This window comes from Lonchura striata, chromosome 1A (genome assembly GCF_050655825.1).
Source record: "Lonchura striata isolate lonStrDom1 chromosome 1A, ASM5065582v1, whole genome shotgun sequence".
Lineage (NCBI taxonomy): Eukaryota > Metazoa > Chordata > Aves > Passeriformes > Estrildidae > Lonchura > Lonchura striata.
Genome location: NC_140741.1, coordinates 7,956,174 through 7,981,873, shown reverse-complemented (window position 1 = coordinate 7,981,873; position 25,700 = coordinate 7,956,174). Strand labels below are relative to the sequence as shown.

General features: G+C 43.3%; 1 long non-coding RNA gene across 1 annotated transcript in view; it reads right to left on the bottom strand.

Annotated features, from left to right (window-relative positions):
- LOC146763366 (uncharacterized) overlaps positions 1-23,876 on the bottom strand; it is a 132,826-nt gene extending 108,950 nt beyond the window's left edge. Inside the window, exon 1 of the long non-coding RNA XR_014952226.1 lies at positions 22,447-23,876. This is a non-coding gene — a long non-coding RNA (uncharacterized LOC146763366). The remainder of the gene's footprint in view (positions 1-22,446) is intronic.
- Between the last annotated feature and the right edge of the window lie 1,824 nt (positions 23,877-25,700).

Below are 25,700 nucleotides of genomic sequence, written 5' to 3'. Positions count from 1 at the left end.
CTTACAGGAATAAAGTTGCTTATACTGCTGCTTAAAAGAAATAAAAAGCCCTACACAGTGGATCTTCTGCTATGTGCAAGATGCACATCAAGACTCTTCAACCTTCCAATATTGCAATTGTCTCAGCCGTGCCATGACCTGCTCCACATTACCTCTGACTGCTTTGCATGATGTGAACTCACTGTGTACAAGAAGTGTTACATTAACTAGACAATGGATTTAAGAATTCATAGTTAAAAGCAGCAATGTTGTTAAAACACAGCAAAATGAAGAGGAACACCTGGGCTCTGTTTCCATGCAGTACTGACTGAGCTCAAAGCTGCAAATCAAATTTAATCCCCCTCACCAGAATTGCTCTCAGACTTAGTACAGTCATTATGAAAATTAATACTTCTCTATATAAAAATAAGTACACGCACATTTAGAGAAGTGAAAATATACATACAACTAAATTGCTTTCAAACCTGGAGTGATAATTTAGTTTTAATGATTAGCTATTGCGATTTAAAATGGAAACTTATGCAGTACATTTTAAAGAACTAACCCAATTGTACAGTTCATTCAAGGAACATTCCACCCAAAAAAAAAAAAATATTAGAAACCCGCATGTTTTTTAAACGAGATTTTTGATTACAGAGTCTACTTGAGCTCTATATCTGTCACTACAAGAGTCAGGGTAACTGATAGGCCCAAAACAACATGAAAATTCCAAGAAGGAGGTGGTCCTAAGAAGAAACTGATGCTGGAGCTCTCACTGGGTTTACCTCTGATGCTGATTGCTGGAGCTACCATGACAACCATCCCAGGCATGAGGTCCTCCAACACCAGGAGATACTCTCCAGTGGTTACTTGATCTGCTATGAAGCCATTTTGTACTCTGAGAGTGCTAAAGAACAGCTTTAATATACTGGTGAATCAGACCGAGAAGCTATTTAGCTGCAGAGAGTACTGGCAAGCACAAATAAATTATCTTTTCTCAGAGAAACACACTCTCAAATTCTCTATTTTCCCCCACACGGGGATGTTTTCAATACTCTCTTGGTGGTTATTACACAAAAAGCTCCTGAGCACCATCAGCATTTCAGGCAAGTGCAAAGGACATAAAACAAAGGACATAAAACACAGACAACTAACAGACTACTAGTGTACACATCAATAAAATCTGTGCATAAGCTCCAAGCAAGACCACACTGCTAGGGCTCAAACCAGACCCAGTACAGAAGGGGAACTGGGTGAGGGATGGCAGAGCTGTTGACCCTTTCCTGGGTTAGGGAAAGGCCATGAAGCACTTCCCACCTCTGCTTGCTCCTGTTGATACCATCACTGGTTGCTATGGGAGCAAGGCAACTTCATAGTCCATGGCACACAGGGAACATCAAGCACTTCACAGACATCCTTACTAAGGGTTAGGGAGCATCAAGCACTTCACAAGCATCCTTACTAAAGGTTTAGGGACTGGAGGAACCACAGCCCTGAGGGGCTTTTCTACCTTAAAGGGAAGGGAAAAAACAAGTGAGTAGAGGGAGAAAAACCACAACTATGTCTGACCCTTGGTTGCAATTCTCAGAGAACGTGAATTAACATCAAGAGTTCTGTCTCAGGCTAAGAGCTGGCATAGAGCCTTTCAACTCCAAAAATGCCTCCTGGGCCAGTCCCTGCTTTACTGGGAGTGGGCAAAGCAAGCTGAAAACACAGAGGGGTGACACTGCCCTTCCTTTCTGCTTGCCCATCATCATGGCTAATCCTCTTCTCCAAGCAGTCCAGACAATCTTCACCTTGCAGGAAAAGGCGGCTGCAAAGCTCTTTGCCCTTGTCACAGGGGTGGTGGAGGGAGATGCTGCTGCTGTGCAGTCCATGTGTGCCACAGCAGTGAGGGCACCATGCTCCAGAGGTGGTCACAGCACCTCCAAAAGGTACATTTGTCCTGCGGGTTTGGATGCTCAACAAGACCTCAATAAAAGGAAAACCAGCCTGACTTTCAACACCCAGGGAGAATCTACAGAGTCAGCAGTTAAGAGGAAAATATCTCTGCAGGTATGTGGAATGATTTTGTTCTCAAAGCCTGTGGAAGTCAACAAACACTGCACCCTGGGATGCTGTTTTCCAAAGAACTTCTCTTCAGGGGAGAAGGGAAGTGACTCACAAGCTCTGAAGGAAGGGCCAGGAACAGAGAGAGGCTTCAGGCACCAGGAGCTAAGCAGCTTGCTGCTCACGTTTCCTCTCCAGGAGCACAGATTTTGGCAGCCAGCACCTCCCAGCCCTGCTTCGCTGTGTGGCTTTGGCAGCACTCATGCTGACACTGTGCTGGTCATGCTGCAGGACTTGGAATTCCTGGACTTTTTGCTTAACAGTTACTTAATCTCCTTTACATTAGGTCTGTTTCACACAAAGCTCTATGTTTGGGGTTCCTCATGGCCAGGACTAGTAGGGAAACAGTAAAGATGGGGAATGAAACAAAATTATCAGATAGAATCACAGAATAATGAGGTTGGAAGAGACCTCTAAGATCATCAAGTCCAACCTATGCCCTAACACCACAACTAGACTATAGCACCAAGTGCCAAGTCCAGTCTTTTTTTAAACATATCCAGAGATGGTGATTCCACCACCTCCCTAGGAACAGAATCACAGAATAATGAGGTTGCAAGAGACCTCTAAGATATGAAGTATATGTCAGCCCAGGGTGAGTTGGGACAGAAATAGAGCAACTTTCCCTTAGAATTAGTCAAAGAAATAAAATACCTATTTTTAAAGCCAACTAAGCAGTCTCTCATGCACATACAAACATCTCTTTTCCTCCCAGCTGTAAGAGATCCACAAATATATGTATAGTTGGTGCTTACACAGCATTTTTGACCCTTTGCCAGCACACAGAAGATAAGAAAACATATTCCCCATGAAACACAGTTCCTTACAGGCACGTGCACACTGCCCAGCAAGAAAGCAGTGAGCCCTGAGGCACTCCAGGATATCTGGTCCTTACTGCTACAGGCAGGACATGCCACTTGAATTCTGGGAGGAAAAAGCACAGCACAGACTTCACTGGCACTGCCAGAGCATCCACTGACACAGCTCCTGGTGTCCAAGCTGGGCCATTCATCCCTAACTCAAGTGCTTTCAAAGTTATTTACCAAGAAGCAGTTCCAAAGCAAGCAATCCCTTTTCTTTTCCCCGCCAGATTCTCATCTTTAGTCTGAGAATGTTTAATGATCTACAGGATATGTCGCAAGCTCTCCCCATTTTTAGGAAACCACCTTATACATACACTGAGATTATTTAATGGCTTACTGTGGTCTGGAAAGTCACCATCAATTGGATTTACATCTTCACTGATGCACTTTAAACACTTTGAGACTAGCTTTGTACCCAAATCTTTACATCAGGGACACTCGAGACACTCTGATAGTACTGCCAATATTGTCAAATCAAAGGTCAAGATGCAAAGGCAGGTGGGAGAATGGAAAACTCATTTTAAAACAATGATATAAAAGATCTGTCTATTTTTGTTGCCTTTCTAAGAAAAGAGCATCAAGTTGCGAATGAGGCCATCCACTGAGACTGAAAAAGGCAGACTACCTAAAATCTGTTGCACATTCACCTCCAGAGCACACTATTGCAGGTGACAACTAAGACAGAACAACCTGAAAGCAAAATAAACACGCTGAGTATAGAAGGGTTTAGATTCTTGCATCTCAACACAGAACCCATCTCTAGCTATCAGAGGAGCTTCATTCCCTCCGTGCCACCCAGAGGGTCTTTGTTTTTTCCCACTGAAGCAGCTGGTAAGGGCTGATCACAGAGGTCCAAGGTCAGCAGACTGTTCCAGCCAATTATGGAAATCCTTCTTCATCACAGCAAAGAGATGCTGGTGACACAAGTGTTGTGTTTATTTCCCGAAGGAAGTTGCCTCACTTCAGAAAACAGAAATCAAACTCCCCTCTCCTACACCGGTGTTACCCAAGAGAATCACTATTTTAAGTTTTTCTAGCTTGACACTTGGACAAACCTAACTGGATCAGAATAAGATGCTCAGAGTGGAGAGTGATGAGAAGAAAAAAAAGGAATTACTGATTTGCAATAACAAACCCATTGGAGTGCAAAACAGCCTCCCAGAGGAAGTCAAATGCTCCATGTTGTAGATAAGAGGCAGGAATAAATCACTTTTACTTATGCATCATCTCTGAAGGAGTAATTGGACAAAATTAAGGGGAAAAACAAGACCATAATCCTCCTGAATAATACTGGTAAAGGAATACATTGAACTACATTGTCTTCTGGATAGCAGAGCTACAAGTCACTGATACAGAGAAAGGCTTTAAGTATTAGAACAAGAAAGAACCCAAGCCTTACCCAGACTTCTTATGCTCTATCTGGGAATACAGTAGTGTAAACACAAAGTATTAAGTCTTCTTCTTAAAGATCCCTACTGGTAGTATTTGGGGTAATGTGCTGCTGTAAATATATCCTTCATCCATCTCAAGCAGGGTGGGTAAAAACCCAGTGCTTCCAATCAGATTATTTATTTATCTTTGAAATATTGAGCCTGCCAGTAACTTCATCAAAGTCAGCTGGGATTATCCCCTAGCTCCAAGCAACACTGGCCTTCAACACCTCTCCAAACCAGAATTATTTGTTCTACAGCCTCATAAACAGAAAACACACACAGAATAGTCCCACAGATTTTAAGAAAAACTCCGGGCAAGTGGAAAACGAATTAATCCATCCATCAGTGGTTTTCAAACACAGTGACCCAGAAAGAACTTCTGCCTCAGGAAGGCCCAAAGCAGAAAGAAGGAAGGTATTCAAGGGAATTCTTGCTTTAGCCTCTGCTGAGCATCTGCTTCTTGGCAACACCAGGAGAGACTTGCGACATTTAATTTCATCTGAATCATTAAGCATTTTTCCAGCATCTCTGGAAGAATTTATGGTCCATGTACTCTCTCTGCCCAGCTCCCCATGGTCAGAAATCCTTACAAAAGCACCATGCAACACAAGGAGTTTGTGTTTCAGCAAACAGGTACTTTCCAACCAGATGTTCTGCTCAATGTGTGCTGACTTGCTCTGGCACAGACACCAAAAAGCACATCTTACCTCAGTCACCCCTGCACTGACAGTGACAGATGCCTCATCACAAATATAAGGAGGCAATAAAGACAAGAAACAGCTGCACTTTTAGATTTTGTGACTAACAGGGACAAATTAAAGGCAAAGGGGAAGAGGTTAGCAGCTCCTGCCAAAATCAAGCCTCTAGCCATATGCCTGGATGGTGAAACACAGGAATATGACCCTGCTACTTTTTCTTATCTTTACTATTGCCTAGAGGAACTGGAAGCATAAAAGATGGGGAGTTCAAGAAAAACATGTGATTTCCCCTCCCTCCAATGTTTATATGTCAAATCCTAGGTCTAACAAATAATTACTTATCTGTCTTGGCTAGAGGGGAAAAAAAATATCACATGTTATTCTTCAGTGGAGTGCATTTTAATTATTTCTGCACTTCTTTCTTTACTTGACCCCTGTAAAATAAGGTGGATGTAAAGACAGACTATTGTTGAATGGAGCAAATTGACTATGGAAAAGAGAACTCCTTGAATGGTAAAGCCTTTTCATCTTGCTCTTAAGTCAATAATATTATAGACTTAAAAGTCAAATGCAAGGGTTTCTTTCCCCCTTTAAGCTCCATTCCAAGCTCCAATTAAGTAGTTTTATTCAAAATTTCTGCCCTTTCCCTTCATCTCTCATGAGTATTTGACATTCAGGTACCTTCTTTGTCAGAATGAAGGAAACCCAGCTTACCCCAGCAATAGCAGAGCACAATGGAAGTTAAACTGTATCCAGAACAAAAGAAATACACCTCAAGCATAAAACAAATCCCCACATTTTTATATTTAAAATAGGTCTGGTCTGCTTATAGCCACTAGCACAGGATATACAAATTTATGGGCCTGAGGAGGTGCATCACCTTTGGAAACAGACCTGTGCATTTTTCTTTGCTGCCAGGAGCACTGTTAGGACAGAAAAAGTCAAACCTGGGAAGGAACTTGGGGAAAATCCCAAGAGAATATTGCTGCTTGTCTCATGGGTACTTCATCTCCCTTGCATCAGAGGCAGAGACAGAAGGCTCTTCAAACCACAGCCTCAGGGGTGGATTTCTTTACCTTTAGTTTGTCTCATCTTTTTCTGCTCACCCACCATCAACCCTCTTAGCAGATACCCAAAACACTGGATACCCACACCTCTGCCACAAACCCACCCCTGGTGCTCCTGTCCCCAGCACAGAACATCTTTGGAGGCATGAGACAGCCTCAGAGGCATCTCAGCAGAAGACAGGCAGTACCAGAGCCTCTAAGGTAAGTCTTTAGAGAAAATTCAGTACTTTCTTGCTTCTCTCTCAATTTAGTTGTGGCCCAGAGGAGGCTGGATGCTCAGGGGCTGGAGCTAGCAGCTCACACCCAAAAGCAGAGGCACCAGCACAGCTCAGCCCAGCAGCAATTCCTCTCCCTCAGCAGCTGCACTGGAGCTCCTGTGGGGCAGCTGGTGCTCAGGCTTGGTGATACACATCCAAAAAAGCCTTTACAAGTGGTACTCATTAGCACTTTTGCTCCTGGCCCTGGCAAGGGCAGGGATTAAGCAGGAGTTGGCAGCAGCCTGATCCCACAGGAGGCCACCCTGTAGGGCAGGACTGAGCTGGAGCACCGAGAGCCACCAGTGCTTGTGCCTGGCTTTGGATTTAACACCTCCTCAGAGCTGTCAAACCACCTGTCACCAGTGCTAAACCCTCCTTTGGTGCAGCAGCTGTATACATGCAATGGGAAAAGTGAATAAAGACTCTCTGGGGAATCCCCAACCTACAGCATTTGTAGGGTGGGCTGAAAACTACTCCAAAAATCCTTGTCACAAGGAAGAGCAGACTCAGTGCTGCTTTACATGGCAGAAACTATCATGCCTGCAAACACTGCAAGTGCACTCTTGTTTGAACTCACCTTCTCACATAGTTCTTTTTATTCAGACCTATTTTGAGAGGCTCTCAGGGAGGTGAATTAAAATACATCAGTGAAAGGAGGCTCCACTCAGGCCTCAGAGGCTGCATGGTATTTATCATCTGACTGCAGACAAGTCTCAGTCTGCCAGCCTGTAACTTCCAAAATGCATTACAAGTGTGCCAGAAATGAGAAACAAAGCATCACTTATTGCTCAGATAGCTCTCCCTCACTCTAATGAAGGGTGAGTTATGAGCTGCATCTTCATGCCTGTTACACAACAGCATTTGCCATTCTGCACTCTTTCCTATAAATATACCACCCACAGAGATAGTACAGACATAAATCTACTGCCTGACTCCCTTCACATTAACAAGTCAGGAGTTATTTTGCGATGAGGAGTAACTCCAGTGCAAGATAATTGCAGACAGCAATAGAATAATTTTTTCTTTCAACCTATATTACTAGGTTTAGAAATAACATACTTTCTGGTGTGTTGCTTAGTTTTAACCACTAACTGATTTATAGAACTATTAATGAGTATTTATTTGAAAGTCTAATGGGTCAGTACTTAAACTAACCTATTAGTAACAGCTTCATAAAAATCTGAACCACATAATCATCTTTTAATATAAAGACCTTAACACAAAGCATTCCTGTACCACTTTACAGATGTAATTACTACAACACATTACCAAATTCTTACCAATAACCCCCTTTTCTCTCTTGAGACAGAATTAATCAGTGATTTCCTTTCACTCAAATGCACAAGTGTCCTGGGAAGCATTTTTATCTTCTTACACTCCTTGATATGGTTTGCAACTTCCCACTTTATCTAGCTAAGTGATCTTTCCACTGAGTATTAGTTTCTCATGAGGTCAGTTTCTGAAAAAACAAAAAACCCACAAGGATCTATTCCTGCCTGTGATGTCAAACTGATGATGGGCTGACTATCACTTCTCAGTTTTTCAAACATGGCAGCCCACCTCTGGCTCAGCAGCTTTTACACAACCCTCGTGGGCAGCAGCCTGGGCTGGCAGAGAGAAGAACCAGCTGCAAACACTAAATGCAAAGTTGACCCTCTTGCTGAGCTCCTGCCATTAAATGCAGGTCCATGTTCTCATGCTGTCAGAATCTTAGATATTGATGATTCTGAGATCGTAGAAAGTCTCTGTCTGTCTGCCCCGCTGCCAAAGCAGAAGCCATAATTGGTCTGTGCTGGTTTCAAGGTTGTTTATTCTGTTTAGCTCTAACATGTTCTGCTGCCCTGCCCAGCTCTGTCCTGCAGGGCAGCATGTGGGGCTCTGCCCTCAGTGGGATGTTACAAACATTAAATACCAGAAACTCCCTGGGCTGGATTTACAATAACGTGCCAATATCTGTCACCTACGTTGGACAGTGTGTCCCCAGCCTGAACCAATAGAAAAATGCCAACACCACAGTGAAACATGGAGGGCGTGAAGGAGAAAAAGGACAAGACACACCCAATTTCCTCCATCTTGTCCCCTTTGAACCCCTAATCTAGAATCCTAAAATTTTACTTTTGCACCCGTGCCACACTTAATTATTACTCATATCAAACACTCAGAGCTGGTAATTCATCCTGTAAGATTGAAAACTCTTTTCTATGGACAGAGATCACAGACAGTGTCTCTGGGGGCTCTGTCCAGGGGGATTCCTGACCCCCTGCCAGGGTCCCAGACCTGCCAGGGCAGCCAGAGGGAAGCCCTGGATTCCCACATCATGCCAGTTTAAACATTTTCAGACAGTAATTAAAGCCTGTTCTTACCCCTTTAATCCGAGAAAAAAGTCAACTGCTGGTGAGTAAAAGTGAAAAAAGTCAGACTTGGTGATTCTAGAAGCCTGAAACACATGGCCTAGAGCAGCCACATGGTTCAGTGGCACAGAGCTGGCTGAAGAAGTTGATACTTTTTCCTTTCTCCCTCCACACAAACACTGTGCCAGGTACTGATTCTTACCTCTGCTTATTGTTTACAGCTTCCAAAATCAACAAATATCCCAAAGTCAGAAAGAAGCTCAAAACTCCACAAATGTCCTTTTTACATTATTGAAAAAAACAAACCCAGAGGTCAGTGACACCACATGGGAGCAGGAACACTACAGACTTGCTGCAGGCAGTGCTGTACTCAAGCCCAAACAACCTGGCACCTCTTTGAAACCTTTCAGAACCCATCAGAAGTCAAGACTCACCACTTGGACATACCAGCCCAGGTTTGACAGGACCGTCAGGACCATCCTTCTTTCTACTCCCCTAAAAGCACCCAAGATCCCAATAAAGATTATGGCAGACATCTAAATATCTGCTTGGGGGTCAGAACCCACCACATAGGCTGCACACCAAGACCAGATCAAACAGCACAGGGCAGTGTCCTGGTGTGCTCAGAACAGCACACTCAGAACTGCTCACAGTGCTTGCACATTCCCAAGACACAAATACACATCCATTTTTCTCCTGCTCACCATTTACACTCCTATTAGCCAGCAAAGATCCATTTGACTACTTGTCATCTTTACACTTGCTCACAACACTCATTTGGGGAGCACATACTCTGTTCCTGTAGGGATATAAGAACTTGCTGCCAGCCTGGAATTGGGGTAAACACCATTTGCTTATAACTAATCCCTCCTGCAGCAATAAAATAGCTGACTGCTGCTTCAGAGGAACTGACATTTACTTGGGAGCCTAATCTATCCCACAGTAAGGTCAACAGGGAAGCTTGTCTGTTAAAGTGGGATCAGGCCCCTCAATCCCTACTCTAAGTGCACTGTCACTTCCCCAGTGAGCTTGTGTCACTACCACAGGGTCACCAGTCCATGATTAGACTCAAGAATTAAGCCTGCTGAGCTTCATAAAAGTCCAAATCCAGATGCTACAAACCCAACAGTGAACAGCCCTGGCAGAGTTATTATTGCAAATCTCTTACACTGTCACAGAGGATGAGAAGGGTGGCACACAAAAAGAGGTGCTCATTCTCTCCTGCTGAGGGGTTTAAGCAGCCTGGCAGCTACAGGAAGCACCAAGGGGTCTCTTCTCTTAGTGTTCCACAAGCAGGAGATAGGATATTTACATGACAATCCCCTTCACCCCACTGCAAGGACACCACAATGGCTCAACAGTCTCCACATTTGCTTCAGGTCCCCAGGCTCCAGTGCACATTTAAAACAGCATTAAAAGCCTGGGCCTTCTCCAGATGCTGGAAAAGGAGAAACACTTTCTCCTCAGAGAGAAACTGGAGACTACAGGGGTGGAGAATGACGACAGACAAACACATCCACCACAGTTAATCACTGTTTTTGGAAAACAATACAGCATCATAAAAATATCTGTAAATGTTTTAATAAGGCTTCTTCTACACTGAAAGGAATTACTATTTTTTTAAACACAGAGTAATGTTTTAAATGTTCTGAACTTACCAGGGAAACTGTTGACTTTGGGATTTAATAGCTAATATAATATTAAGTATACATTTCCAGCTCATCAGGACAAGCATACCCGCTGATCAGAACCATGATGTAAAAGAAGAGCTGCTGATGAACTGTGGTCATTTACCTCCTCAAATTTCCCCACTGACGCACATCATCAGAGCCCCTGCAAAGAGAGCCAAGGCTGTTTCCCCCGAACCAAATAGCAAGGGAGATGTTATTTAAGACATTTCACCAACTTGGGAGCATATGCCTTGCAGACTATCCCCAGTGAGGAATTCATTTTACCCATGCCAGAGCTTTGCACCCCGAGATCCCCCTTCATGGCTAAGGCAGGGAATTAAGCTACAATCCCATTACCAGAAAAAGAGAAACACTGATATTCCTCTTGGAGAAAAAAAAAAGCTAGACAGATAGTAACTATTAAAGTAATTTAAAAGACGAAAACCTATTTGACTCATTTATATAAAATCATCTATAGTCTTACACGAAAGGAAAAAAGTTTGCTGAAATGATTCCACTTCTGTGGATCTGTTGGCAAAAATACCACATTTGCTTGCAAAAAATTTTACTCCATATAATAGTAAATCTGGGCATTTGAAGTAGAGTTTGCAATAGTGGCTGTGGCAGTTCTAGTCTATGACAGATTGGACAAAGATCTGTAAATTTGGACAAAAAACACCCACCCAAACAGCACTGGATGAATGCCTTGGTGTTGCAGTCAGGTGTGCTGCGAGCCACAACCCTCAGCGAGACAAAACTCAGAAACTGAATGCACCAATGTTTTAGGGTGTGGCTTTGGGTGTGTCCTCTATTGGCATCTGTTATCTCCTGTTAATTAAGCCACCTTTTAAGACCATGTAGAGCAGTTTTTTCTTTATCTCTTCCACAAACAATCCTCCCTCCCAGGGCCCTCCAGAAGATATCTTCTGTTAATGGACCAGTAAGTGTCACTGCACTACTGACAAAAGTTACAGTATCCCTCTGAGAGATGCTCTGCCCAGAGGGAGGATCCAAGCATTCCTACCTGGATATAATCTGATATTTGGAACACCACAGCAACCTCTTCCCATTGGATTCCCAGAGGAAGACCAGGCCCATCTACAACACCACTGGACCTTTAGAGGAAAACAACACCCTTCTAGAGGTTCCCTCCTCCAACTTGTCACTCCAGGACTCCAGGAGGACTGCAGCCACCATTTAACAGGACTGTTACCAGCACCCTGACCCACAGGGTGTCAGGTTGTATTCTGACTCTGTCAGTGTTGTTTTGTATTACTATTTTTTTCTAAAAAATATGATTACTACTCCCATATTCTGATTTTATTTTAATCATAAGTTTTTCAAATTCTTAGTGTCTTTTATATTAATAGTATCTACATAAATTGAAACACTTATAGATACCACACTTCAATAAGTTTACTGATCTTAGCAACACAAGTTTCATTACATTTAGGTTTAAACACTCTTAAATTAGATTTTATCAATTTGGTATTCTGTTGAAGCTAAGTTTATTATTTTTTTGGTCAAAGTTAATTAATTTCAAATCTTAGTATTGTTTAATATAAATTACCCTATATAAGTTCTGTTCAAAGTCAATTGTATAAACTTCAAAATATGTAGTTATTTTCCTAGAGACATAAGACAGCTCTGATTAAAACAATAGGCTGCTTAATTGATCCAATGTCTGTTTCTACAGCTATTCAACTTTAAAAAATAATTTTTAGTCTGATTTTCTCAGGTTGTTAATTTTATTCTTTAGGCAATGAAGCTTAAGCAGCTTATTAACACATCCACACATGTGGATGGGCACACATACACACAGAGTCCCTCTCATCTCCAATAGCTTTAGGACTTACTGGCTAATTTCAAACAGGTTTTATAGAGAAGCAGAAATTAACTTCCGTGCCCAGGCAGAGAGGAAAAAAAGCAAAATTAACACCTGTGTCTGAGGGAAGAACTACCATAATTAGAGAACTGGCTCAGGGGTACATGACAAAAACCAAAACTAAGTCCAACTGCTGTCCCAATATGTAAATTACTGAGGATAAACTTTAGACATGATGAGTTACTTTTAGGCAGAGTTACTTAAGGCACAAATTCAAGGCTTTTTATTTTGCATTTGTAGATCCTTATACTTCTTCCAGTGGAAATGCAAATCTGTTTAGGGCACTTCAGCCTGATGATAATTATCTTTTATGGCCTCTCAGAGTTCATGGATTCTCCAAGATTGATGTACTATGAGCTGTAAAACAATTCATCTCATGCAGACTTCTTGCATCTGCAGTTCGGGGCTAGAAGTTTCAGGAACACCCAAGTAGACAAGCAGAATTTCCCAATTCTGGTTGAATTAGAAATAGTGCTTAGAAACCTCTTTAACAGTATTTTAGCATTAGAAATTGTGGCTGAAACAATAAAATTGACAGCAGGAAGCAACCCTTGCTAACATCCAGCACAAGTTTTCCAAGAGACATTAAAAATACCTATGAAAATGTGTTTGAAAGCCCTTTCCTATATCTTGACCAGATATCCCTAGTGCTCATCTGTGGGATAGGTTAAAGCAAGGGCTTAGATCATTGCAATTTATTCCCCTCATCACTATCCCCAAATGGTCTCAACAAGACTGGGGTAAAAAGATTTCATATTGTGGTCCAATTCCAGTGGCTCACCCCTTCACACACAGGCAGCCCTAATGAGAGTTCCTCCATAAAATGTCCTATTTCATCCCTTGTATTTTTGCTCAGCTAAAACCAGAAGAATATACAGATTTTTTGAGCGGCATTTCAAAAACACAGCGCTAATAATTCATCAGTAACTCTCACTTAGATTTCCTTATTGAGACTCTTTTGAGAAGAAATAGTATTTCAAATGAAGATGTGTCTATTAGCATTCAGAGGCATCACTTATTTGATAGCAGAATTGATGCTTTGCTAATCAACTGCTCACACAGGAATCTGAAGAGAAATCCATGAGATATGACAAGAATAAGGCAAGGGACACATGGCTTGGAATGACAGAATACCCTCCCAAGCCTTCTCAGACTCCTTCAATTTGTGTATTTTGGAAGATTCATTTTCAGCCATCCTATAAAAAGATCAACCAATTACTCACATTCTTTTCTTTTATTTCTCATACACACACTACACTGGTATATTATTTTCACTGGTTTCTGACCAACACAATTTTTGTGCCATTTTCCAAAAAGGCTGTTGAATAGCAAGAAAATTGTAATTATGATTTCTCTTGGACAAGGAAACTATGCTTTATGATGGCATGTTGACCAGTTAGTTTTTTTGCATAAAAACAAAACATGCCTCAGTCCTGAGATGTATTAACACAGCTCTGGCTCTCAGAGCTCTTGAGGACCCCTGTGCCCTTAATTGCCAGTCTCACCTGGGGGCCCAGAACCATGATCACCTGTCCATGGGCCCAGCTCAGCTCGAGGGCTCCAGCCCCCACTGGGGCCATGTGTTGTGTGCAGCCCCACCCAAGGTCCCCAAGAAGCCCCAGGCCTGTGCTGCAGGTAAGGCCATTTCTGCTGCTGTACACTGGATAATTTTACCAACACTCCACATAGCTCCATCTCCAGTCCAGTCTCCTGCTGTTCACAGCAGGACTCCCTGCTGGTCCACCACTTTACCTTATTTAGGTCTGTCAGTGGATCCTGCCATTGTCACAGAATCGTTTAGTTTGAAAAAGACCTCTGGGATCAATGAGTCCAACCACTGAACAATTTCCACCTGGTCAATTAGACCATGGCAATGAGTGTCACAGCTTCTTGAGCACCTCCAGGGATGGTGATGCCACCACATCCCTGAGAAGGCTGTTCCAATGCCCAACAGCTCTTTCAGTGAGCAAAGTCCTCCTGACATTCAGCCTTAATGCCCTCTAGTGGAGTTTGGGGCCATATCCTCTTGTCCTGTTGCTGGTTGCCCAGGAGAAGAGGACAACCTATTGTCACCAAGTACTGCAGCCCTGGGCTCTGGGGACAGAGGGTCTTGCACAGCCCCTGTTGGCATCACCCTTAGTCACAGCCATCATCCCCACATCCAGCCCCTGTTAGGCTGCTCTGCTACATCAGGTCAAGTCAAAAACCACAAGAATGGCACAGCCTGAATGACAAAGTCACGTAGGACATCTTTCCCCCGACCCACTTGCATGCTATGTATGAACACACATCCTGCCTGGCCACAGCCAGTGATGCAGCAGGAAAAATGCTGCTCCTTCCAAACATGCAAGAGAAGAGGTCAGAGACACACTTCAAAACCCTTCCCTGCTACTTTCAAGGGCCTACAGTCATGAGCCAGGAATGTGCACAAGGAAAGGCAGCTACAGCTATGGAAGTTTAGAGCAGAATTTCACCCCCTGATTTCTGTCACCACTTACAGATAAATGAGCCAAGCAACACAAGACAAAAAAAAAACCCACCAGAATGTACCACTTTCTGGTACATCAGCTCCTCTTTCTTCCTGCACTCCCTCCTGGACCATCATCTCCTCTTTTTTCCTTCACTCTGGAAACCTTTAATTCCATTATTCCCTTATTCCAAGGGTTTTCTAGAGCGGAGGAAGAAAGAGAAGCTGACGTCTCACAATATTTTCAGATAGTCAATTATTCATATGCCCTAATTGAGAGGGAAAAGAGCAATATTTCCAGTTCAGCATCAGCACATACTGAAAGCACTGTGAAAAACCACCAGAGGTGTGAAGTAGATGTCAGTCCATGTGAAAGGCCAAGATGAAACACTCCTCTCACCCAGCAATCTTGGTCTAAGGATAGCAATCATGAATCAGCCAGTCAAAGCCCACAGAGGGCTTGTTCCAGGAAACCACCCTTAGAAAGGGCCAGGATGGTTTGGAAATACACAAAACCACACCAACAATCTGCCCACAGATATTAATAACCTACAGCCTGTACATGTATAGGCAGATTGCTCCAAGCATCCCTGGGTGTGGGGCTGGGAGCACATCCTCCCATCCTGCCCTCTCCAAAGGAGTAAACTGCACTAACAGAGGAAATGGAGAGGAAGGAAACCTCCCCATACCTCCTCACAAAGGGCAAGTCCAAGAAAATCAGGGGTCTATTTACAGTCCTCCAAAGTCCCTGCCTGCCAGATAGTCCCTTTGAGCTCCTTGGTGGGGCACAGCTTAGGAGTGTGTTAATATTCCCCAGAGCTGGGGTAAGCCTGCAGCAGAAAGGAACCAGTGCCACCAATACTTCACTGTGTGAGGTGCAGATAACTTCATTTTCTGTGCAAGATTAGAAGAGAGCCATTAGTAGAGAGCTGTGTGTTTTCAGGTGTGAGGTAAGGAAGGAGGAGGATATTTCTTATGGGAAATTATAACAACTAAAACAACACCAAAAAAAAAAAAAAAAAAAAAAAAAAAACCCCACCACACTAAACATAAAACACCAATCCTGGGAAGTGCCCCCAGAAGGTTGTAAAGATAGAAGCTAAGCTAACAATCCTTTGTTCTTCTGGAAATACCTTCCTCTGCCTGTAGCAACAGAACCAGGACCCCAAATTACCATCCTAAGTTAAACACAGGCCCTATTAGCTCTTGGGAGGCCAGGATTTAAACTTCTTTGTTTTCACAAAGCAAAAGAATACACACTTGCAGAAACCACTCTCTTCTGATTCATTTCCTCTGGCATTGTACTGTTAAGTTGCTTTAACAAAATACTCAGTTTTCTCCTCTTCCTCCCCCTTTCCTCTCCTTCAGGGCCACATTTTCCCCCAGCTGAGAGAAAGTCTAACTTTCTAAATAAGCTGTTACTGTAGCTAATAGCCTAGAGGGAGAAAAGCCCCCTTGTGAACCCTGAGAACACTGTATTAACTCTTGTAAAGCAGACAAATGAAAGCAGGAACATATGTTCTACATTAGAGGCTCAGATTTGATGATAGGCTGCTACAGCCCAACCTTCAATTAATTTTGCCCCTGCTCCTTTGGCTTCTCAGGTTTTCTGAACTTCAGTCATTAAATCTGGGTTTGCATCACTCAGGTGCTAAAGGTTTCCTTCTAGGTGGAAGGAAAGAGCTTCTGACCACACAAGTCCCATTCTCATGCTGGCATCTTTAGTACTTCAAGAGATAAATGGAGAGTCTTGGGGACAGACTGGTAAAGAGCATGGCCATGTGGCATCTATTACCACAAAACCTCACTGATGTTCTGGAGCCATGCATCTTCTGGAAGGAACCAATTATCTGACTGCTAGGCCTGGCTTTAAGAGAGGAACTTGTAACATACCTATGTTCCTTGTTAGACTCAATTACAAACTGCTGTGGGCAAAAGAGTCGAAAAGCAGGAGGAAAAGAACCCAGCAATAAATTTACTAGTCAGTTTTTTCTTTTCAAGTCAACAAAAGAAAAAATGTTTCAGTTGCCACCTACTGCTTCCCAAGGAGTAAATATAGATACATGAAAATTATGTAAAACTGTTTGGATCACACCTTTCAACTCATCACCTACAAGTCAGCAGTAGGTTTTAAAGAACCCAAGTTCTTAAAAATGCTTTTATTCCTCATGGACCTGTCCTGTGCAGCATCCCTTGCTTTCTAGTTGAAAGGATGGCTTGTCACCACACAAAGACACACTCCAGCCTTAATATTCCATTACTTTGTAAAGAATTATCTCACATGTCACCCATTATCCCTGTACAGAGGTGCAAACCACAGTCTTCTTTTCACAATAGATTGTGGAAACATGAGGGGAGAAAAAAGAAAAACCAACTACCAAAATATCATGGGAAAGCATCTTAGTTTATGCAACAATACCAGATATTAACACTCCAAGAATTATCTTTTAATAACAAGCACTGGTCATTTGTTTTACATAGAAAAAAATCTATGCTATATTGATTGTTGCTGAAGAGTGGAAACTTTACTCCACTGAAAAGCAACTGTGCTCATTATTATGACACACAAATACATATGATATGAATTATAGGGAGTAGCTGGCTGAGGTGAACCATTGCTCTTTCCTGCTGCTTCAGAGCTTTAGCTGGGGCTGAACTGCAGGTAAGAATTCATGCTTCAGATGGAAACATGCCTCTGGAGTGAGAGCAAGCACCAGCAGGGATTCAGAGACAGCCCAAATGCTCTGTGTAGTGTCAGAAGCTAATCTCACCTCTGCAAGGAAGGGCTAGGGGGAAAACAGCACTCAGCACTGAGAGGACATGCTCAAACTTTCTGGCTGATGAGACTCCCAGAGCTCTCCAACATGTGCTGGGAAGTTACATCATGCACGTGGCTCTGGTTCCAGCAGCCTGCTTAATACATCAAGAGCTGCTGTGGGGGAAAGAAGGCAGAAGAGAGAGCAAACTCCTCATCAGAGTGACCTCAGTTAATGCTGCAGCCAGGTCTGTGAGGTTTGGATCCAAAACACCTCCCAGCATCCAGATCTAGAGCCCTAGGTGCTACCACTACAGAATGAGGGGCCAACAGAGGCAATAAATACATGCTAAAAACTTCAAACTTCAGCTCTGACCATGGCCCTCATGCACAAAACACAATATGCTTTCATCTGTGTCCATCTCTGCTTGGTACAAGAACAGTGCAGCCAGCAGCACAGGACTTCAGGGAGATTGGCAAAGACCTTCCCCCTCCGTGACAAGGGCAACACTTCTTGCCTGTGGCATTTTCTGCCTACACATTAATTCACCTCACTTCATGTTTGAAAATAAAGAGGAAAAAGCCCCATCATCATTCAATAACAGCAGCAACATCAATTCACATGGGGAAACAACAAAGGCAGGGGAACACAGGGAGGAAATGTTTATGCACGCATAGGAACTGCCAAGAAAACCAACCCATGAAAAGACAGAAAATAAGCAAATCCCACCCTGCCCTGCTCACCCCCCACCTGCAGCTGCAAGCCAGCCAGACCTTTGTGTCAGCCTGGTGCAGGTGCCAAAGCTTGGTCCTGGCAGCCATCCAGGGGTTTTTGCTCCTCAGGACAGACGGACAGCAGGGATGGTTAAAGCAGCCATGCCCTGCTGGTTGCTTTGCCAGGGCTCCACTGGGCTTGCTGCTAATGGCCACAGTCCCAGGGCACCAGGCTCTTCCTCTCAAGTAATTTTGTTTCTGTCACTGAGAACCTCCCATTTCTCATAGCTCCTCTCAAAAGGCATTATCCATTTCCACAGAGAGCAAGCACCTTGGATTTGGGGCACTTCCCACCAGGTGACCTCATCCTTGCTGACACCCATTCCAAGGTGGCAGGCAGTCCCCAGCCTAACTCCCATAAATGTTTCCAATGGGAAAGGTTAAAACACCTGAACAGGTCACCAGCATCAGAGTTTGTCATCTCAGAACTAGACTTCTGCCTCCATGTAGAATGGCAGACTCTTGGGACAAAATGGGGTGTCTGCTTTTGTGTTGTATTGTGGAATTGCTATATTCTGCCAAAAAGGGTGGAGAGAAAGGGGAAAGGGTCACAGAGAAGTGCAACACCTTATGGAAACAGGCCTGTACTAGTGATCAAAGAAACCCTCTGGCCCTGCCAGAGCCAGCTCCTACCCAAGTCCACGACAGAATTGGGAGGGACAAAGAAACAACCACAAAAAAAAACCTCTGCTGAACCCAACCCCCCATTTCTCTGTGTTCCACTTTCATACACAGTGTATTGCAAAAGACCAATCCCATTTTAGCTGGCAGCTTGCAACATTAGTGTTAACAATCAGCTCCTTCCTTCAGATGTGCTGCTCCTTCACGCTGCACAGCCTAAGTCCTGTTCTTGTTTTGACTCCTGAAGGTACCTGGAGTCAAACCAGTTACTGATGAGCACTAGGTTTTACCAGATGATGTGGAAGAGCAGAATGAAGGTGTCCTGTGTTCAGAAGAGCTGTACTAGAGACTTCCCAGGGCTGTTTATAGTGACAAGACAACACAGAGGACCACTGAGACTCATCTGTGTCCACTGACTGAAGGAAGACTCCAGCAGTCTTCTGCCTGCTTCTTTATTCTATGTACTTTTAATAGCCCTGTGTTTGTGCAAGGTATTAAACCCAGCAAACACTGATCACTGCCTTTGCTGTTCCCATTCAGATTGTTAAGTTAAAGTCAATGCTTCTGCTTTTGGCACTAGCACAGACCCTGTGCCTCTGAGGGGAGGTCGGAGCCTTCTCACTCTGCATCAGCTCCTTTGCCATGTGCATACAGAAACAGAGTTCCCATCTGCCCATTTCTAGAAAACTACATGTTTCCTAATCAACAAGTTCAGCTCTCATCTCACCTTGTGCAATTTTAAGTGTTCTCAAACACAAAACAAACCACACACAAAAAAAAACCCAAAAAAGCCCCTAAGCAGTTACTGACATGACTCCTGCACTGCTCCCATAGTGTCCTAAAGTGAATGGCTACAAAAATGAAAATAAATAAAAGGAAATAGTACATAAGCTGTGCCAAAGTAAGCTTAAATGGCAAATGAACTTATTTTAAAATTAAAAGCTTCCTCTGACACAAGATGATCCTAAGAAATACTTACATTTTCTCCCAGCAGCCTCTTGTCTGTCTACACAAGGAACCAAAGTGACAACCATTACCAGAGCATTCAAGTACCTTATTTTAGTTTGCAACCATCCAAGGCAAGGAGCAGCTCCGTTTTCAGCAGAAAACAGAGAGATCCTAAACACAGGACACAAAAATTGACATTTTCCTCTGGCTAAGTCAGTCCCTGCCACACATCCAGGGACAAGGGGAAAGCCAAGCCATCCTTGTTCCCAAGATGTCGATTGTGCTTTAAAATCAGCTTGCAAAACACTCGTGTGAGGACTTGGGTCACCACAGCTTTCCATGACCTTCATTTCTTGCAGAAGTCATCAATATTTACCTACTAATGAGAACTCGTGGCCTCACAATTGGCTTTTCCCCTCCCAGCTGTGCTCTGAAGCTGTTCTTGCTTGCCCAAGGATAAAGGGATGGAGGGAAATACTCAGGTCTCTAGAGGGCAAAGTCAGAAACCTAAACACAGACTTCTCCTTCTCCTTTTGTTGGTCTTTCATTGTCAGTGTTAAGAGTGTTTCATGGCTCAGCAAGGTGACCACCAAAACACACACAGGGCTTTTTGTCCTGTGACTTTGACGCCATTCTCTCGAGTGTCTCTCTAATGCAAATGCTAATTTATGCTTTGTTTGTTCTTTTTTGAATTCATGCACAGGAAAGATTTCTCTTGCCAAATTGTTGTTTTAGTGGTTTCATCAGAAAAACAAAAGCAGACTAAAGGGAAAGTTAACCCTGAGGTTTCAGGAGGAAGCATGGAAAACCTGAACCTGGCAATATTCATTCCAACTAAATTAGTTTCAAGTACACAACTTTTGTCACAGTATTTGCAGATTGAATTAGTGACATTTCCAGGACATTTCCTCTCTTTCAGTCCCCCTCGACCTCAGAATTTCATTATTGTGTGTATTTTCTGAAAAAAAAAAAAATCCAAACAAAACCCAGTAGTACATTATCTCAGCTCTCATCATCCTCTCCCATTGTTTCCCCACCTTCAACTCCCGCACCTCAGCTGTAATAAGTTAACTGATCACAACCAAAAAGCTCAGTAGGAAAGAAGTTTTTCTCATTTACCAGACTGATAAAGCCAGTTCCAGGACTAACAAGACCTTAAACACCCCTCGGTCCAGGTGGATGCATTCCCACCATGCTCACCAGGAACAAGAATTAATATTAAAACACTCTTCAATAACGACAGACCCTTTAATGAAACAGCTCTAGCACTTGGTTTAAATAATGATCCAGCCCTGAAAGCTTACAGCTTAAGGCCATTAGCAAGCTCTACAAATCTCAGGTAACTTCTTCACAGAATTTTAAAACACTTAGCAAACACTAATTAATTAAGCATCACATCACCTTCCAAACTAAATTACTGAATTCCCCACGATAATACATTGGATTTTTCTGTCTCCACTTCAGGTTGTTCAAACAATTTGCTTTCTCATTTTCCTCAGAGTGAACACTTGCTCTTCCCTTAGCAACCACTGCAGTCAAACTTACTACAAATGCAGAGGCCTGGATATATTTTGAATCAATGAGTGAAAGAGGGATTTTCACCTTTTACCAGTTCTAAATCCAGCATTATTTCACCCCCATCAGCAGGTGGGCTCCAGGGAAGTAATGCTGCATGCTGGCCATAAAGGTCAATCTATATTAGATGTGGTCAGAACAGAAGATAAGCTCCCAAAAAAGCAGGTTTCCATCACCCCCCTCACTATGGCATTAGCTGATAACACAGAGAGGCTGAGAGCACACAGAGAAGATTCCTTTCAAGTGCAGCTGAACAGAATGATCAGCTCCATTTGCTAATGGACATTCAGCCTGCTGGATGAGGCTAAGAGTAGCCCAAAATATATATACTGTGGATTTCAGGTCCTAAGCAACAGCAATTTAGTGCAGCAAGTCAGCTCCTATTGAGCCACTGGATTTATCAAAAGAAATAGAGTCACAAACAACCCACTCCTGAGAAGAAGAAAGTGCTAATGCTCTTTAAGTGCACATTGGAGTAGTAAAGGAACATCAAAGCATCAGAACGGAGACTTCAGTTTCTTCCTTTCAAACAGTAATGCACAAAGGAAAAGAGTTTGTTTAAATTCACACAGAGGCAGAGCTGCATGCCAAGGGCTTCCTTAGCTCTTTGAGAACTCCAGAAAAACAGTTAGAGAAGTTCCCTCGGCTGAAAAAGGGCCTGGATCTAGAGAGCAACACTTCCCTCAGCCCTGGCAATTCTCCTCCTTCCTGCAGTAAAAGCACCCCAATCTGAATTTTACGTATAATGTTACATCTCCTTGAACAGTGTCTACTCAAGAGATACTTACTCTAAGCTTATTTCTATTTTTTCCTTGTAAAGGACCTATGACAAGTCACCCACGAGCAAAATTCAGCAGGGTCAGCTCACACCCTCTGACACAAGGCTACAGCACCTACTGCCTACACCAACACACCTCAGCAAGTAAGAGCAACTTTACATTCAGGCAAAATCATTCTATGTCTTTTACCACCTAATATAGTGTGACATACTCACGGAGAAAACCTCCAAAAGAAGAAGCAGCTTCACATCACAACCAGGCCCAAACAGAAGCTCCTGACTCTACCTCAAAGCCTTGGCCACGTACAAGGGAGGAAAATTTAACTTCTACCAGGTGCCCAATAAAGGTGTGGCTGATTAGCAATTAGGCACAACAGCTGAATTTGAGCCAGTCAGTGCTAAAGATCGTTTAATGAGACTCCATAGTGCAGAGATGCAGCTGACAAAAATTATGAAGTGAAATTGTGAGCTTTGGGGACTGTCTTGTACCTCAACATTTAAGTGAAGCCATTTAAACATTCTGGTACCTCTGCAGCAGTTCAGTTCCATTAGTCTGTGCTCATCTGCTTCTGTAGCAAAGTCAGCTCTGTGGCAACAACAGCATGATCAGGAGGCACTGAAGATGCCTCTTTTAAGGGCAAGGTTACTTTTTGGACCTGTAAGCAATTACCTCTTTGAATTTCCACCTGGTGCTGGAGTTGCAGTATTTGGTCCTGTAATTTCAGTCGCTGGAAAAGCTGTTTCTTGTGCCTGATATTTGGGATGGGGGAATAGGAGAAATAAACTGGTGTTGGTTTTGTTTCTGTGTGTGGTTTGGGGTTTGTGGAATTTTTGGGCTTTTTTTAGGAATCAACTCTGGTGAATAAAGTGAAAGCACAAATCACTATTATTGGGAATCGGGAGTGGAGCAGGCATGAAGCTTTATGTGACCAGTGCTGCTTTATCTCCCAGATACCCTAATTTAGGTCTGTCACGGTGGCAAGGGGCAAGGCAAGCAGCTCTCTATCACCTTCCTGCATCCCTGCCTCGCCCGGTGCCTTCTGCATCCCGTGTTGGTGACAGCAGGGTGTCACTCAGCAGGGCTTTCCAGCCCACCCCTCGGTGAGCCTTGTGCAGCTCTGTTAGCCTGCAGGTTAGTTCCGAGGATTTAGCAAATAGATGTATTGCGATGATTTACGCAATAGATGTGCTGCAAAAGCAGCAGTCTTTGCCGTTCTGTTAAAACGCACCGATTTGCAAAGAGACGAAGAGTAAAAGAAAACAAAGTGGGTGCAAACAGACTTAGATCTTCCCTTGTCTCTTAACAAATCCGCTGGAAGCACTCATTTGGCAGAGAGGAAAATGGTTATTTGCATTAGAACCCTCTTAAGTCGCTGCTCCTTTGCTCTGGAAAGATCACGAGCTATTCATTGTTCTGCTCTCTGAGAGCAGTGCTGGGGGCAGAGTCCCTGCAGTGACTCTGGGGGAGCCTTTTCACTTCCCGCCTCAACTTCTGGCAAGCACACTGCTTCTTGCAGGGGAGCAGCCCCAGTCGAAATTTCTGAAAAAATTGCACCGTGTGGGAATCCAGGGCTTCCCTCTGGCTGCCCTGGCTGCCCTGGGACCCTGGCAGGGGGTCAGGAACCCCCCTGTGCAGAGCCCCCAGAGACACTGTCTGTGATCTCTGTCCATGGAAAAGAGTTTTCAATCTTACAGGATGAATTACCAGCTCTGAGTGTTTGATATGAGTAATAATTAAGTGTGGCACAGGTGCAAAAGTAAAATTTTAGGATTCTAGATTAGGAGTCCAAAGGGGACAAGATGGAGGAAATTGGGTGTGTCTTGTCCTTTTTCTCCTTCTTCATGCCCTCCATGTTTCACTGTGGTGTTGGCATTTTCCTGTTGGTTCAGGCTGGGGACACACTGTCCAACGTAGGTGACAGATATTGGCACGTTATTGTAAATCCAGCCCAGGGAGTTTCTGGTATTTAATGTTTGTAACATCCCACTGAGGGCAGAGCCCCACACGCTGCCCTGCGGGACAGAGCTGGGCAGGGTAGCAGAACATGTTAGAGATCAACAGAATAAACAACCTTGAAACCAGCACAGACCAATTATGGCTTCTTCTTTGGCAGCGGGGCAGAAAGACAGAGACTTTTACAATCTCGGAATCATCAATACCTCAGATTCCAACAGCACCAAACCTCAATTCAGCAAGGGCTGAGTCCTCTCTTACCAGACTCAAGCTCTTCTTTCGGGGTGCAGCAGAGAGGCAGTCACACTATAAGTGAGTTACACGTTGTCACTGAAGATTAAAAACTGCTGCTTGTTTAATTTTAATTGTAATGAATGGAAACGTTAGGAATTAAGAAAAAAGAAGCTGTGCAAAATATTAGCCTGAGGATCCCAGATTTTGGCCCAAGATCTGTCCCAATTTCAGTGACACACTGCAAAAAGACAACTGTGTCACATAACACAGCCCATTGCTACACAGAATATTTAACCAAAGGAATGATTCAGATGCTGAAGGTGCTACTAAAGGCAAGTAAAGTTCACTAGGTAGGGTTTGCTTAAATCCCTACTATGCTTCTTTTCCTGAAGAGAAGGAAAAGTGTTTTCAAATAAGGAGATATTTTTCTCATAAGTCATCTGATTTCGTCAAACACTTTTGGAAAAAAAATCTCTGCTTTGTAACAGATAATCATAATTTATCTTCCATTGAGCTCTGCTGTAGGAGAATTTGTTTCTAGCCTTGTTCGTGTACCGCAAAGAATTCAGAATTCTTCATTTCTGTTGTTCTTAACACTGTCTGTGTACCCAACTAAATTCTTCATCTTCCTGGTACCCCTAGCCTTAAGTACTCTTGGTAGGAAGTATAAGGGCTTATCCACTCGGTGCCTAACCACAAAGCTCAAATATATTTGAAACTCTTTCAAGGTTTCTAGGTGAAATGGAACATTGCCATTGTAAAAACTGTTCTTTCCAAATGCTGCAGAGTGCCATCACACAGTGAAATTGCTGATATTGCACACAAGCACCAAGGAATATTCACACCTGATGTCTACAGAAAACTCCGGATGTGCAGAAATGCCCAGGGTTATGCTGATACCGGACACTTCAACATTCTGCTTGATGTTCTTGAAGTCCCAGGACATTCAGCAAACCTGGAGGCAACTCTAGATATGAGCAAGAAAAAAGGCTTATGAGTTTCAATAGGCTTTTGATTTTCTATTTCTATTTTTGGTTTTTAATAAATATGCCAGGAACAAAAAAACAAGGTGCGAGAATTTCATGTTTACTGTAAGTACAAGGCAAGTCCTAGAAAATGCTGGTGCCCCAGCCCAGGTGATGGCTGGAGTCTCAAATGAGTGACATTTTTGTACCACACCAGTGCTGTTGATTCTACAGGAGCTGAGCTGAATCCTTCATGTGCCACTCAGACCAAATGCCCCCTGACTCTGGAGCAAAACCTGCCTGATCAGTGTCTGAAG